Raw genomic sequence first — 15483 nt, forward strand, 5'->3', positions numbered from 1 at the left:
ATATATGTATTACTACTATCGAGATTCAATAAGAATAGACCACTCTTCAAGGGTGCATGACCATAAAAGATATTACTCATATAAATAGAACAACCATTATTCTCTGATTTAAATGAATAACTGTCTCGCATTAAACAAGATCCAGATATAATGTTCATGCTCAACGCTGGCACCAAATAACAATTATTTAGGTCTAATATTAATCCCGAAGGTAGATGTAGAGGTAGCGTGCCGACCGCGATCACATCGACTTCGGAACCGTTTCCCACGCGCATCGTCACCTCGTCCTTTGCCAGTGCCCGCTTATTCCGTAGTCCCTGTTTCGAGTTGCAAATATTAGCAACAGAACCAGTATCAAATACCCAGGTGCTACTGCGAGCTCTAGTAAGGTACACATCAATAACATGTATATCACATATACCTTTGTTCACCTTGCCATCCTTCTTATCCGCCAAATACTTGGGGCAGTTCCGCTTCCAGTGACCAGTCTGCTTGCAGTAGAAGCACTCAGTTTCAGGCTTAGGTCCAGACTTGGGTTTCTTCTCTTGATTAGCAACTTGCTTGCCGTTCTTTTTGAAGTTCCCCTTCTTCTTCCCTTTGACCTTTTTCTTGAAACTAGTGGTCTTGTTAGCCATCAACACTTGATGCTCCTTCTTGATTTATACCTCCGCAGCTTTCAGCATTGCGAAGAGCTCGGGAATAGTCTTGTTCATCCCTTGCATATTATAGTTCATCACGGAGCTCTTGTAGCTCGATGGCAGTGATTGGAGAATTCTGTCAATGACGCAATCATCCGGAAGATTAACTCCCAATTGAATCAAGTGATTATTATACCCAGACATTTTGAGTATATGCTCACTAACAGAACTGTTCTCCTCCATCTTGCAGCTATAGAACTTATTGGAGACTTCATATCTCTCAATTCGGGCATTTGCTTGAAATATTAACTTCAACTCCTGGAACATCTCATATGCTCCATGACGTTCAAAACGTCGTTGAAGTCCCGATTCTAAGCCGTAAAGCATGGCACACTGAACTATCGAGTAGTCATCAGCTTTGCTCTGCCAGACGTTCATAACATCTGGTGTTGCTCCAGCAGCAGGCCTGGCACCCAGCGGTGCTTCCAGGACGTAATTCTTCTGTGCAGGAATGAGGATAATCCTCAAGTTACGGACCTAGTCCGTGTAATTGCTACCATCATCTTTCAACTTTGCTTTCTCAAGGAACGCATTAAAATTCAACGGAACAACAGCACGAGCCATCTATCTACAATCAACATAAACAAGCAAGATACTATCAGGTACTAAGTTCATGATAAATTTAAGTTCAATTAATCATATTACTTAAGAACTCCCACTTAGATAGACATCCCTCTAATCTTCTAAGTGATTACGTGATCCAAATCAACTAAACCATAACCGATCATCACGTGAGATGGAGTAGTTTTCAATGGTGAACATCGTTTATGTTGATCATATCTACTATATGATTCACGCTCGACCTTTCAGTCTCCGTGTTCCGAGGCCATATCTGCATATGCTAGGCTTGTCAAGTTTAACCTGAGTACTCTTCGTGTGCAAAACTGGCTTGCACCCGTTGTAGATGGACGTAGAGCTTATCACACCCGATCATCACGTGGTGTCTGGGCACAACGAACTTTGGCAACGGTGCATACTCAGGGAGAACACTTCTTGATAATTTAGTGAGAGATCATCTTATAATGCTACCGTCAATCAAAGCAAGATAAGATGCATAAAAGATAAACATCACATGCAATCAATATAAGTGATATGATATGGCCATCATCATCTTGTGCTTGTGATCTCCATCTCTGAAGCACCGTCATGATCACAATCGTCACCGGCGCGACACCTTGATCTCCATCGTAGCATCGTTGTCGTCTCGCCAATCTTATGCTTCCACGACTATCACTACCGTTTAGTAATAAAGTAAAGCATTACATCGCGATTGCATTGCATACAATAAAGCGACAACCATATGGCTCCTGCCAGTTGCCGATAACTCGGTTAGAAAACATGATCATCTCATACAATAGAATTCAGCATCATGCCTTGACCATATCACATCACAACATGCCCTGCAAAAACAAGTTAGACGTCCTCTACTTTGTTGTTGCATGTTTTACGTGGCTGCTACGGGCTTAAGTAAGAACCAATCTCACCTACGCATCAAAACCACAACGATAGTTTGTCAAATAGACTCCGTTTTAACCTTCGCAAGGACCGGGCGTAGCCATACTTGGTTCAACTAAAGTTGGAGAGACAGTCGCCCGCAAGCCATCTATGTGCAAAGCACGTCGAGGGAACCGGTCTCGCGTAAGCGTACGCGTAAGGTTGGTCCGGGTCGTCTCGTCCAACAATACCGCCGAACCAAAGTATGACATGCTGGTAGGCAGTATGACTTGTGTCGTCCACAACTCACTTGTGTTCTACTCGTGCATATAACATCAACATAAATAACCTAGGCTCGGATGCCACTGTTGGGTTTCGTAGTAATTTCAAAACATTTCCTACGCACACGCAAGATCATGTGATGCATAGCAACGAGGGGGAGAGTGTTGTCTATGTACCCAATGCAGACCAACTGCGGAAGCGATGACACGATGTAGAGGAAGTAGTCGTACGTCTTCACGATCCAACCGATCAAGTACCGAAACTACGGCACCTCCGAGTTCGAGCACACGTTCAGCTCGATGACGATCCCCGGACTCCGATCCAGCAAAGTGTCGGGGAAGAGTTCCGTCAGCACGACGGCGTGGTGACGATCTTGATGTACTACAGCAGCAGGGCTTCGCCTAAACTCCGCTACAGTATTATCGAGGAATATGGTGGCAGGGGGCACCGCACACGGCTAAGGAATAGATCACGTGGACCAACTTGTGTGTCTAGAGGTGCCCCCTGCCTCCGTATATAAAGGAGTAGAGGGGGGAGGCTGGCCGGCCAAGGAGGAGGGCGCAGGAGAGTCCTACTCCCTCTGGGAGTAGGATTCCCCCCCAATCCTAGTCGGAATAGGATTCGCGGAGGGGGAAAAGAGGAGGAGGGGGCCGGCCACCTCTCCTAGTCCTAATAGGACTAGGGGAAGGGGGAGGCGCGCAGCCCATCTAGGGCAGCCCCTTCTCTTTTCCACTAAGGCCCACTATGGCCCATATAGCTCCCGGGGGGTTCCGGTAACCCTCCCGGTATTCCGGTAAAATCCCGATTTCACCCGGAACACTTCCGATATCCAAACATAGGCTTCCAATATATCAATCTTTATGTCTTGACCATTTCGAGACTCCTCGTCATGTCCATGATCACATCTGGGACTCCGAACAACATTCGGTACATCAAAATGCATAAACTCATAATATAACTATCATCGTAACCTTAAGCGTGCGGACCCTACGGGTTCGAGAACAATGTAGACATGACCGAGACACGTCTCCGGTCAATAACCAATAGCGGGACCTGGATGCCCATATTGGCTCCTACATATTCTACGAAGATCTTTATCGGTCAGACCGCATAACAACATACGTTGTTCCCTTTGTCATCGGTATGTTACTTGCCCGAGATTCGATCGTCGGTATCCAATACCTAGTTCAATCTCGTTACCGGCAAGTCTCTTTACTCGTTCCGTAATACATCATCTCGCAACTAACTCATTAGTTGTAATGCTTGCAAGGCTTATGTGATGTGCATTACCGAGAGGGCCCAGAGATACCTCTCCGACAATCGGAGTGACAAATCCTAATCTCGAAATACGCCAACCCAACATCTACCTTTGGAGACACCTGTAATGCTCCTTTATAATCACCCAGTTACGTTGTGACGTTTGGTAGCACCCAAAGTGTTCCTCCGGTAAACGGGAGTTGCATAATCTCATAGTCATAGGAACATGTATAAGTCATGAAGAAAGCAATAGCAACATACTAAACGATCGGGTGCTAAGCTAATGGAATGGGTCATGTCAATCAGATCATTCAACTAATGATGTGACCTCGTTAATCAAATAACAACTCATTGTTCATGGTCAGGAAACATAACCATCTTTGATTAACGAGCTAGTCAAGTAGAGGCATACTAGTGACACTTCGTTTGTCTATGTATTCACACATGTATTATGTTTCCGGTTAATACAATTCTAGCATGAATAATAAACATTTATCATGATTATAAGGAAATAAATAATAACTTTATTATTGCCTCTAGGGCATATTTCCTTCACTCGGCGCCACCAAAGAGGTTGTACACTCATTGCATCGCACCTTCTCCTTAACTCGACCTCCCGACGCCGACGGTGCTCCATCCCGCTCCCCCATGGAGCGGCTACCTTGAAGCCGGTGCCGTGGGCGACATCTCCGCGGCGGCTCTCCCCCAGTGCGAGGCCCCTTCGGCGACGGCGGCCATACCAGCTGGATCTGCTGCTGCTGCTCCAGCTCTCGCTCGATCGCTCGCTCGCCCAGCTGCTGCTGTTGCTCTCCCCCTCGCTCGTGCTGCTGCTCTACTCCGATTAAGCCACACTTCAGTCGACTGAATCGACTTTTGGGTCAGTCGATTTTCAGGGGTTGGGGGGGCTAGCCGGAGTTAAGGAAGAACCACCCTCAGCAGGGACGGGGGCTCGCCGGAGAGGTACCCCACTATCTATCTTAGGGTTCAGGGTGGGGGCGGGGGGCCTAGAGGGCTGGCCGGGGCGGTAGTGGCGAGTTGTTTCGGGGCGGCGAGGCAGCACTGGGGCCGACGGTTCGGCCGGTGGTGGCTGGCGGCTAAGGGGGGTGCAGGTTGAAGATGGCCTGCAGGCCCTTCCTAAACTACATGTCAAGTGCCTCTCTTCTACCATTGCGTTCAGTTTCAACAGTAGCATTCAGATTCCACAGTAAATTTCAGTTTCGACAATTAAGTTCAGAGTCAATAGTTTTTACCTCATCTGTTGTAGTCAGGTGGTTTTTGGTGATGTTAATTTTACATCCATTTTACATCATCTATTGGAGATGCTATTAGAATCCCACTTGATCTTGACGATGTCTGTCTTGTGCTGCTTCAGCCTTGACGTCTTACGGCTCACCGGAGCTGCTCCAACGACAGAATGATCCATCACAACAGAGCAATGCCCTGGACGCCGTCTACAGATTCCTTAGATCTTCCTCCACACCTCCGACAGCCACCTCTGCCTCAACTGCTTCAGCGACCAATCCAATGATGCTGAGGTCGACACGGCTATGACAAAGAGGTTGTACACTTGTTGCATCACTTATTACTATACATTCACATCGATCCATTAGGGCTATTTTGGTTCAACGGAAAAACATCGATCCACTAGTTGTTACCATCACTCTAAATTTCTGCATGCTCTTCTTACATAATCTCACCATATTTTTCTTGTATGCACGTCAGATATTGTACACAGTCATGCTGAACATGTAGAGAAAAAGAGAAGATTTTTGCGCGGCAATACAATGTCATGTAGACATCGCTCCATGGTGGGTTCAATGGAAAACCCTCCCCACCCCTCTCCAGATTGTAATCCAGAGGAAGATATCTGTTCTGAGGCGGATTCGGACGCCGCTGACCAATCCTATTTACCCCCCAAGGTGTTTGCTCTACCTTGGCATGATGATGTTAGTCATATCATGCATATGTTGCCTTGCAGTGCCTACTTTTGACATCATATATGTCATCTGCTTAGTTTAGACATGTTCTGTAATGCCACATGTTTAGTTTCTATATCATATATGGGAATTATGCAGTCTCATGTCTTTTAGCCAGCCATAATATATGTGAAATGTGCAATGCCATCCTGTTTAAACAGGCATCATATATTTGAATGATATCTTGCCCACCCTTTTCTTCATTACATTTCCATTTGTCGACAATGTTTGTACATTAAACTACTCTTCCTGTGAATCAGCCATTTGGGTGGGAGATGGAAAAATCTGGAGTGAAAACAAGGCCTTCAGAGCAGATAGTGCTACCTGTCGAAGCAGATCTCTTGTTGGGTCCCGATAGCTCCTCAGAGATGGATTCAGAGACAGATGACCAGTCCTATTCCCCCACTGAGGTGTATGCTCTAACTTGGCACTGTTATACTGCTCATATCATGCATACAGTGTCTTGCATTGCATAGTTTAGACATCATATACACAATATTCAACACCATGTTCTTAGTTCAGACATCATATCGAATGCCCTCTGTTTAGCATATAAATCACATATGTGAATTAAATGATGCAATCCTGATTACTTAGATAACATGTAGGTGAATTATGTCATGCGATCCTGTTTAGTTATTCATCATATCTTTGAATTATGTTATGCTATGCTATCCAGTTTAGATAGACATCATATATGTGAAATTATGTCATGCTATCCGTTTTAGTTAAACAATATACATGTCAACTATTTCATGCCCTCTTTTTTCCACACTATCTATTGCATCTGTCTCTCATACAATGTATGTACATTCAACTATGTTTCCTGTTTATCAGCCATTTGAATTGGAGCGGGTGATGCCAGTATCTAGCGGACTAAAAACACGGTCTTCAAATAAAACAGTGCTACCTCTTGGTGGAGATAGCACCCCGGTTGTACATGCACAAGAACTAGCCCTACCACACATAACCCAAACTCTTGCAGATTGTACCCCTACTACGATGGACAGAGAACCAGCTTCACCCAATCTGACCCCAACCCCAGCCGATAGTAACCCAGTTCCTATTGACACAGCACCATCTCCACCACAGAGCTCCCAAACAAGAGCAGTTAGTAAGGCAGCTCCAGTGCCCAAAGGGCCAGTACTATCACGGCGAACCCCAACTCCACCAGTTAGTACGCCTATTCCTGTGGAGGAAGCACAACCAGCTAGTCATAGTTTAGCATCTATCGCATTTGATGTTGTTAAATCATATGTGCGTATCTTCCCATCTTGGAAATATTATACTGAAGATGAAGGAAAATGCCAGTTGCAGGTGTTTGTCCAGGAGTTATGTGTAAGTAATGTTATTCATGGCAATTAATTTGCTTCGTCTCATACATCCTACCTCCATGATGGTTAAAATACAGCAAATTTTCCCATTTGTCTCTATAGAGAAGGACCGATTTGGAAACTCAGGATGAGGTAACCTGTGCTAATACCTCTGCTATCTTCTAGAATGCTTGGTGGCAGTATCGGAATTACCTGAAGAAAACGTACTTCACCGGCAAAGAAACTCATCAAATTCCCTTACGTTCTCCTGAGACACATTTACTAGACGATGACTGGGAAAGCCTTGTTCTGTACTGGTCCCGAACCAAGAATGTGGTAAGGTCTATCAGCTCATTTTCTATTTTTAAGTATTATATTCTTGCGTCTTACTATACTCTGGTCATGTAGAACAAGTGCCTAAACCTGAAGAACAACTGTTCTAATTTAAGATTCCATTGCTACCATAGGACATAGATATATGTTTGTTTGATGCTTTTATTATGTACTAGTACTTGGCAATGAAGACTTGGTAGTTTAATCCTGTCCACCTTACTAATGAACTGGTTCACCGAAATGAGTTTCATATACTAGTACATGCTAAACTTGTTATGTGTTTGCTTGTTTCTTATTTTAGAATGCTGACAGAATATTGGGGAAGAGTGCCTTATTAAGCAACGATAAAGGAAGTAATGCAGATAAGGTTCAGGATAGTGACACATCCTGTCTTGGTTTAGTGTTGGAGTTACTAGCCACTACCACTTGCACAAGCTATTCAAACTCACTGTCTGAATTAGTTTGGTTTATTGAGTCTCAACTACAAGCTGAAAGACATCGATTAGCTGTGCTGCGACAAGAAGCGGAAGGATTGCGGAAGTCCTGGAGCATTCAGATGCATACTTTCTGGTGCAACAGCAAGCGTTGGACGATTTTAGCGCCAAACAGGACAAAGCTAATCAGCTTGCTAAGCTTATTGCCAGCATGGTGGATACCCAGGATAGCGTTTCTTGAGCTCTTCTGAAGTTGTTTCAGTTATGCTCTTGTTTTGCTACCGCGTTTATTTGCACTGGTGGCCAATTTTGACGGCCAGTGTATATGATATGCTGCTTTGTTCCCTATATTTGCACTGGTGGCGAACTTTGATACCCAGTGGATGTAATATGTGTAATAGCCGTGATAGCCTAGCGTTAGTTGCTTGCTTATTTATTTCCTTGTTGTCTTGTTTATTTGTTTGCTTGTAGTAATTGTAGTTCTTTTTCCGCAGTTAACTAGTGGCTGCAATAACCTATTTTTTAAAACTAGGCCACAATAACCATGGGCTAATATTTACTGTAGTGACACTGGGCCTCCTACGGGCCGTAGAAACAGTGGGCCTTCTACGGGCCGTAGAAACAGTAGGCCTTCTATGGGCCGTAGAAACAATGGGCCTTCTACGGGCCGTATCATCAATGAGCCTTATACGGTCCGTATGATCGATTGGCCAAACATGGGCCAATAACAGGCTGCATTATGGCCCTAAAGGGCTAGAGTTGGAATCATCCGTTCATGGGCCGACCGTAATGGGCCATCGTTAATAGGCCGTATTTGATGACGCTATGAAAATGGTCCAACGTATTAACGAACCACAAACGGGCCGACTGTAACCACGGGCTGAATTTGGCCCGCAAGCAGAAAATGACAGTAACGGGCCGTAAGTAAACGAATGCTGGAAATGAGCCCAAGAATAAACGGGCTCTGAGAAGGCCGAAAGATAACATGGGCTGGAAACGGCCCAACGGAATAACGGGCCGTTAATGGGTATAAAGTGATACACTATTCATTACGGGCCAGTTTCACCACGGGCCGTTAATGGGTGTAAAGTGATACACTGTTCATTATGGGCCAGTTTCACCACGGGCCGTTAATAGGCCAAGAGTTACATAGGGCCTCATATGGGCCGAAAGACGTCATGGGCCATACATGGGCCAGAAGTGAAAACGGGATGGAATCATATTGGATGGCCCAGATGATGCTACTGGGCCTAATTCGGATAGGGCGTAACGGGTCTTGGGTTAGCGGGCTGTAAATGGGCTATATGCGAACATGCCGTTAACAGGCTTTACATGGGCCGGCCCACCACCTTTTGACCAAGTGAAACGGGCCGGCCTTTTCACAGGAATGGGCCTCTGTTGGGCCGTGCCACGTGTCAACGTATCATAGGCGCCTATCTGACCCACTGACGAGCTGACACGTGTTTCGTCCGGCCAATAAGAATTTTACACATGGAAATTTCCCATTGGTCGGGGCTGTTAACGGGTTATCGGATCCAAAATCTGACCCGATAGCTTAACGGCGTTCCGTTATGGTGGATGCCACATGTCGGTCACCCTTGACGAAAGCACTTCTGTGACACGCGATTTATCATCATGGAAGTGGACACTTCCGTGATGATAATTTTGGTAATGTCATGGAACACTTCTACGACAGCACAGGTATGACTATCTTGATTCTGTCATAAATTTGTCATGGATGTACATGCATGACAAAAAAAGCGACCTACTGTGACAAACACGTATCATCATGGAAGTGTATTTTTTTGTAGTGTTGTATGCGGTTTCCGGCCCTGGTGGGATTGTCTTTGTCGCGCCAGGCCTGATGGTTGTCTTCTCGCGCTTGGGCATGCCCCCTTGATCCGTAGATTGACCTGGTCTGGCCGGATCTATTGTCCAAGTCCTGATGTAGGTCATAAGTGTGTCCCCAAGCTGTTGTTTCTCTGCATTTACGACAAGGTGGTGCGGGTTGGTGTTCGGCTTGAGTTGTCGTTCTGTCCCGGCCACGTGGTGGTCGGTCAGGTCCGTCAGCCGTGTTACGCGTGAGTGGTATGGGCTCCAGCGCCTCATCGTTGAATTGGGGTAGTAGCTTACGCTTCAGGTAATTCTTTGTTGGGCGTTCGAGGCCATATTCTTTGGCTTCCAGGACATTAGTCCATCTGTCGTTGAGCAGATCTTGGTCAGCTTGAAGCTGCTGCTGCTTTTTATTTAGGCTTATTGTAGTGGCTATTAGCCGGTGCTTAAAGCGCTCTTGTTCGAGGGGTTCCTCTAGCACGATAAAATATTTGTTGCCGAGGCTCACCTCGTCCTCGGAGAGTGGTAAATAGTTGCTATCCTCCGAGTCTTCATTCCCTGCTTGCTCGTCGGGGTCAACTTGCCCGTCCTCCCGATCATCCTGTTCGGATGTTGGTTCGATGGGGTCTTCTTGGTCTTCAGTGTTCTCTGAAGTGTCATTGTCTCCAGTGCCGGTATTGCTGTCTTTTCTGTGACGCGATTTAGAGCAGCGCCACTGACGTCGACGCTTTCATGGTGTCTCAGGAGGTTCGTCCTCGACTAGATCCTTCTCATCATCACCGTCGCCTTCGTTAGGTGTGTACACCATGTACACGTCGTATGAGGAAGTGGCCGTCCAGCGTCCGGTGAACGGCGGGTTTTCCTCTCCGGCATCGTCGTCCATACCGTCGATGTCTTCGGAGGCGTAGTCGAGCATGTCGGTTAGATCGTCGACAGTGGCTATGAAGTGGGTGGTGGGTGGGAAGTAAAATTCCCTATTTTCAGCCCCTAGTCCGGGCTGGGCGTAATTCAAAAGTGGTTCCTCTGTGATGGCGAGGGATCGCATTAAGTCCAAAGCCTCGTTTAAGAGCGAGGTTTGGACGGGCACAGAAGTTCTCGGGCCGAGCTCGCATGACGTGGACTTCGAGGGTTCGGAGCCAGTCTCTAGAGAAGAGTCCGGCCTTGAGATGACCCCCGGTGACACTATTCTCTTCGGTTCTCCAGTATTGAGCTCTATAGCCGTAGAGAGTCCGGCGGGCTCTAGACTCCCATCTTCGGACCTGCTGACGCGCTCCAGGTACAAGGATGGAGCGGTGTTTGGGGTCGCGAACCCTTGGAAGATCAAGTCTCCTCAGATATCAGCGACATAGTTCAGATTTCCAAAACTGATCTGGTGACCAGGGGCATAGTTGTTGATCTTCTCTAGGTGGACAACCGAGTTGGCATGCAGTGCGAAGCCGATGAATACAAAGATCTGGCCAGGGAGAAAAATATCCTTCATGGCAGCATTGTTGTAGATGATCCATCGAGCCATCGAGCCTTTCGACGACTGTGCGTCTAAGGATCGAGGGTAACAGGAGGCAGGGGACACGGTGTTTACCCAGGTTCGGGCCCTCTTGATGGAGGTAATACCCTACTTCCTGCTTGATTGACTTTGATGAGTATAGGAGTTACAAGAGTTGATCTACCTCTAGATCGTAATGGCTAAACCCTAAATGTCTAGCCTGTATGATTATGAGTGCCTCTACGGACTAAACCCTCCGATTTATATAGACACCGAAGGGGCCTAGGGTTGTACAACGTCGGTTTACAAAGAAAGGAATCTTCATATCCGAACGCCAAGCTTGCCATCTACGCAATGGAGAGTCCCATCCGGACACGGGGGAAAGTCTTCTATCTTGTTTCTTCGCGGCCCATTAGTCCGGCCCATGTTGCATAGCCCGGACGCCCGAGGACCCCCTTATCCAGGACTCCCTCAGTCGTATCCTTGTCGAGGCATCGTCGTTTCAATCCACGTCACCGAGCTTGTGCTACTCCGGGGAAAACCCTAGATCTAGGTCTCCCGGATCAGATGATGGCGATGCCTTAGGTGCAGTCCTCCTGGGGGCATCATTTTGGAGCTGGTATTGACTGAAGGGCCCCAAAGGTGGAACGTTGTTGCATCTTCCACGTCGACGACAACATGTCTCGGTGACATGGTGCAGTGGAGTCTCGCTATCGGACGCGTGTTGATGGGCAATGGCGGAACTTGCTGCTAACAATTGGGAGGGCCAGAGTGCAAAGGAATGCTATTAGCTTACTTTTTTGGGCCCATGGGCTGACTGTATTAGAAGCAAATGCTACAAAGTTGGGCGGGCCATGGCCCATGTAGCCTTGCAGTAGCTCTGCCACTGTTGATGGGCACGCACAGGAGGATGGTATTGTCTGGCGTCGTGGTGGTGTCGATGGTAGATTGGCCTGTCAAGGTGAATGCATGGATCGCTCCAAAAGGTGGGACAACGGAAGATGGCGACGACTTATTCTACAGTGTGTGCATGCGCGTTGAGGGTCTGCTAGACTGGCTAGTGCTCTCGGCTTGCCAGCAGGTGGCTTGGTGAGGCCACCGGATTAGATGGTGTGTGTTGATGCGAGGTTATAACACATCATCAAGCTTGATGGTCTGGTTACTAGACATGTAGCATTGGTTTGGTTCATGTATTTGTTTTGTTGGGTCATGTTGAATGATATAATAAAATGACTGTGTGCATCGCTTGACGCAGAGATGGGGAATCCTCCTTTTCAAAAAAAAATCCATTGAAACAGTGAGTTATTGCCATTGGTTAGAGTCTATGCTGAACTAGTAAGTGTTTAACCAATTCACCTCTTAATATAGGTCATAGCTGTTGGTCCAGGCTCTCTCGACGAGGAAGGAAAGACGCAGTCATTGTCCGTGCCACCAAGAAGCATTATGCTATACTCCAATTACATAGGCGACGAGTTCAAGGGAGCTGACGGCACGAACTACATTGTGTTGAGAGTGTCAGATGTGATGGCTGAGCTCACTTAAGTGTGTGGCTTTTTTACTTTGTGTTAGTTTTGACTTCATGATAGAGTCTAGCATGAGTGAAAAGAATGCTATTTGGTAATCACTTGATGCTATTTCGGATAGAATTGTGTGAGCAAATCACTTGTCCTGGGATAAAGCATTTACCAAGTTTGTTTACAAAGGAAGTTTGAGGGACGAATTTTTTTTTCCCACTACTTTTACATTATGTGTGTAATTAGTGCTTAGCTGAATGTTGTGGCGACATGATGATGATTTACAATATATGTGAACTTACTTCTGTGAAGGGCATGGTTGCATATGCTTACAAACATCTTCCTGTGAGTGGTCTAAAGTAAGCAAAACTAGAGGATATGTTTTGCAGGTAAGTAAGTTCGGAAGATCTGGTCTGCACTCAAGCCTACCAAATCGATGGCTAATTCTTCAATGTTGCTCTCTGGACCATCGGCCACACAACCTTATTTCCCTAAGCGAACAAAACCTTGTTGTTGGTCAGGTAGGACTGGTGTTTAGCAGAGAAATGAGACGGAACTTAGATTTTTTGCTGCAGCAGGGTAAGAGGAAGAGGCAGCACAGTGGGTTTCCTGGCAGTGCGTTGAACTCGCTACCCTCTTTCCTTTCTTCCTGGTTATGTTTTGGCACAATTGTATTTCCGTTTAATGCAAATGGAAAGGGGTATGCCCGGTTCAAAAAAAGGAGAGGAAGAGGCACAATGGTGGAGGAATAGGTGGAGGGATAGCAGCCTTTCAAACAGAGAGAGTGCATATTCTAATTCCATCTATTCATGGATAATTCCTATTACCTTCTATGCCTATACCACCAAATTTAAATCCATTGTGAATAGAGAAGCAAAAAATAGCGCACTTAATGGAATTCTAAAATAGAAGTAAAATGTGGACTCAGTTATTCCAAAGGGAAGCCTTGCTCCTTGTAAAAGAGTTGTGTGTCATACTCGCTCCTTATAAAGAGTTGTGGGCAGACAGTGGCATGAAGTCATTCATCAATAACTAAGAATCTTTTGGTTATATGAACTTGTCCTTTGGTTGGTGAACCGCTATGAACTTTATAGATCTTTTCAGCAAATTAAAAAATCCCTAACTCTTTTTCAAAAGGTTCAATTTTATTACTCTGTCAACCTCTACATCAAGACGATGCACCTAGTCAAAAAAATTTGTTTATCTATTACAAAGTTCATGGAAATAGAGCCTAACATTCTATAGTCAAAGAGAAAACACCAGCTTAGAATCAACAACCCTTCAAAACTAATCATGTGGCGATCACAACAATGCTAATTTGAGAGTCGCATGAAACATCCATTTAAATATAGGTAGTTCATGCATTTGTGTGTAGTTATGAGCACTATTTCTTATGCTTATGTTTGTAGTTAAGAGCGTCATCAGTTCTACATAAAACAAAACACATATCACCAGTGGATGTACTTGTTCAGAAGGAATAAGAGTAGACATACCGAACATGCATACTAAACTAGAGCACCATCATTACATGAATATCAACTTCCACACTAAACTACTCTCTAAAGTCAAATAATTGGACAGCACATCATACACACTAATTTTCAACTACCAGATAGATAATTTACATCGTGAACTACAAGTTGCGTGTAGCAATAATGCACAAAATAAGCTGGAAGAAATGTATTGACGAAAGCTTCCGCATTAGGAGCCAAAAAATTCATGCCATCACATGTGGCTAGTTCATCATTGTTAGTCACTCTGATGAAAGAATAGTGCAGGCCATGGTCCCTTCTAGCTGTCTTGCCGAAACAAATACCGTCTTTGATGAAGGACTCTGTTGAGGCTCAAGAAGGCGCTGAGCCACACTTTCAGGAGAACCATGTATTGTGGTCCCTTTATTTGCTCATAATTATGTGCCTCAAATACCCGAAAGTGATTACAGGTTATCTTGCAGTAATCCATAGAGAATAATCAATGATTTTGTTTCGTGCTGAGTTTGTAGACCTTGAGAGGCTCCCCAAGATAAGGCTGCCTCTATCGTCACCAAAAGGATAAAAACTATGGCAATGAAAATTCATTATTCTTAGGGAGTGCTTCTTTGGCGTTGTAAAAGCTGGTTACAGTTTGTCAACATAACTGCAATATACATCGCTCAAGCTTCTAGGAGACAAAGTGCTTGTGAAGTTGAGTGCAGCTGAGGAGGAGACCATTGGTAGAATTTTGCTTCCATCGTCTACACGGTCTAAGGCTTAGGGAGGCGAGGTTGTTGTTGTTGGAGGGGGTAGAACCATTGGGGATAAGGTGCCAAGGTCTTACCTGTAAATTTTCTCCTCCCTTTTGGGGTGCACTTATTTGTATGTCTTGATACATTTTTACTCTGTTGTGCACTGTCTGTGTAAGTGGATATGGTGAGATAGGGGTCACTATCTTGTAGCCAACTAAGTTAAAATAAACATACTCCCTCCGTCCTTTAAAGAGTGTACTTCCAACTTTGTTGGAGGGTCAAACTATTTTAAAGTTTGACCGAGTTTGTGCAAAAATATAGCAATGTTTACGAAACCAAATAGTTATATGATGAAAATACATTTTATCGTGAATCTAATGCTACTAACTTGATGGAATAAATGTTGGTGCATTATTATATAAATACGGTCAAACATAAAAAAGTTTGACTTTCCTGCAAAGTTGGAAGTACACTTTTTGAAGGCCGGAGGGAGTATGGTGTATACTGCATGGCCACTAAGACCAAGTTAATGATGTGATCTATCATGTGACACTAACTCATGTGAAAGGCAGATATATTACCTTTTATGTGTCTTCAACTCAGAACTTCAGGTGGTGGGTTTCTGGTTTTTTCAGTTAAAAATATGAATACGGACAAGGAGTTTACAATCACACTAATTGTCCCGAAAGGAAAAAAACATGG

This window comes from Triticum urartu, chromosome 7A (genome assembly GCF_056163025.1).
Source record: "Triticum urartu cultivar PI428250 chromosome 7A, HENAU_Tu73, whole genome shotgun sequence".
Taxonomy (NCBI): Eukaryota; Viridiplantae; Streptophyta; class Magnoliopsida; order Poales; family Poaceae; genus Triticum; species Triticum urartu.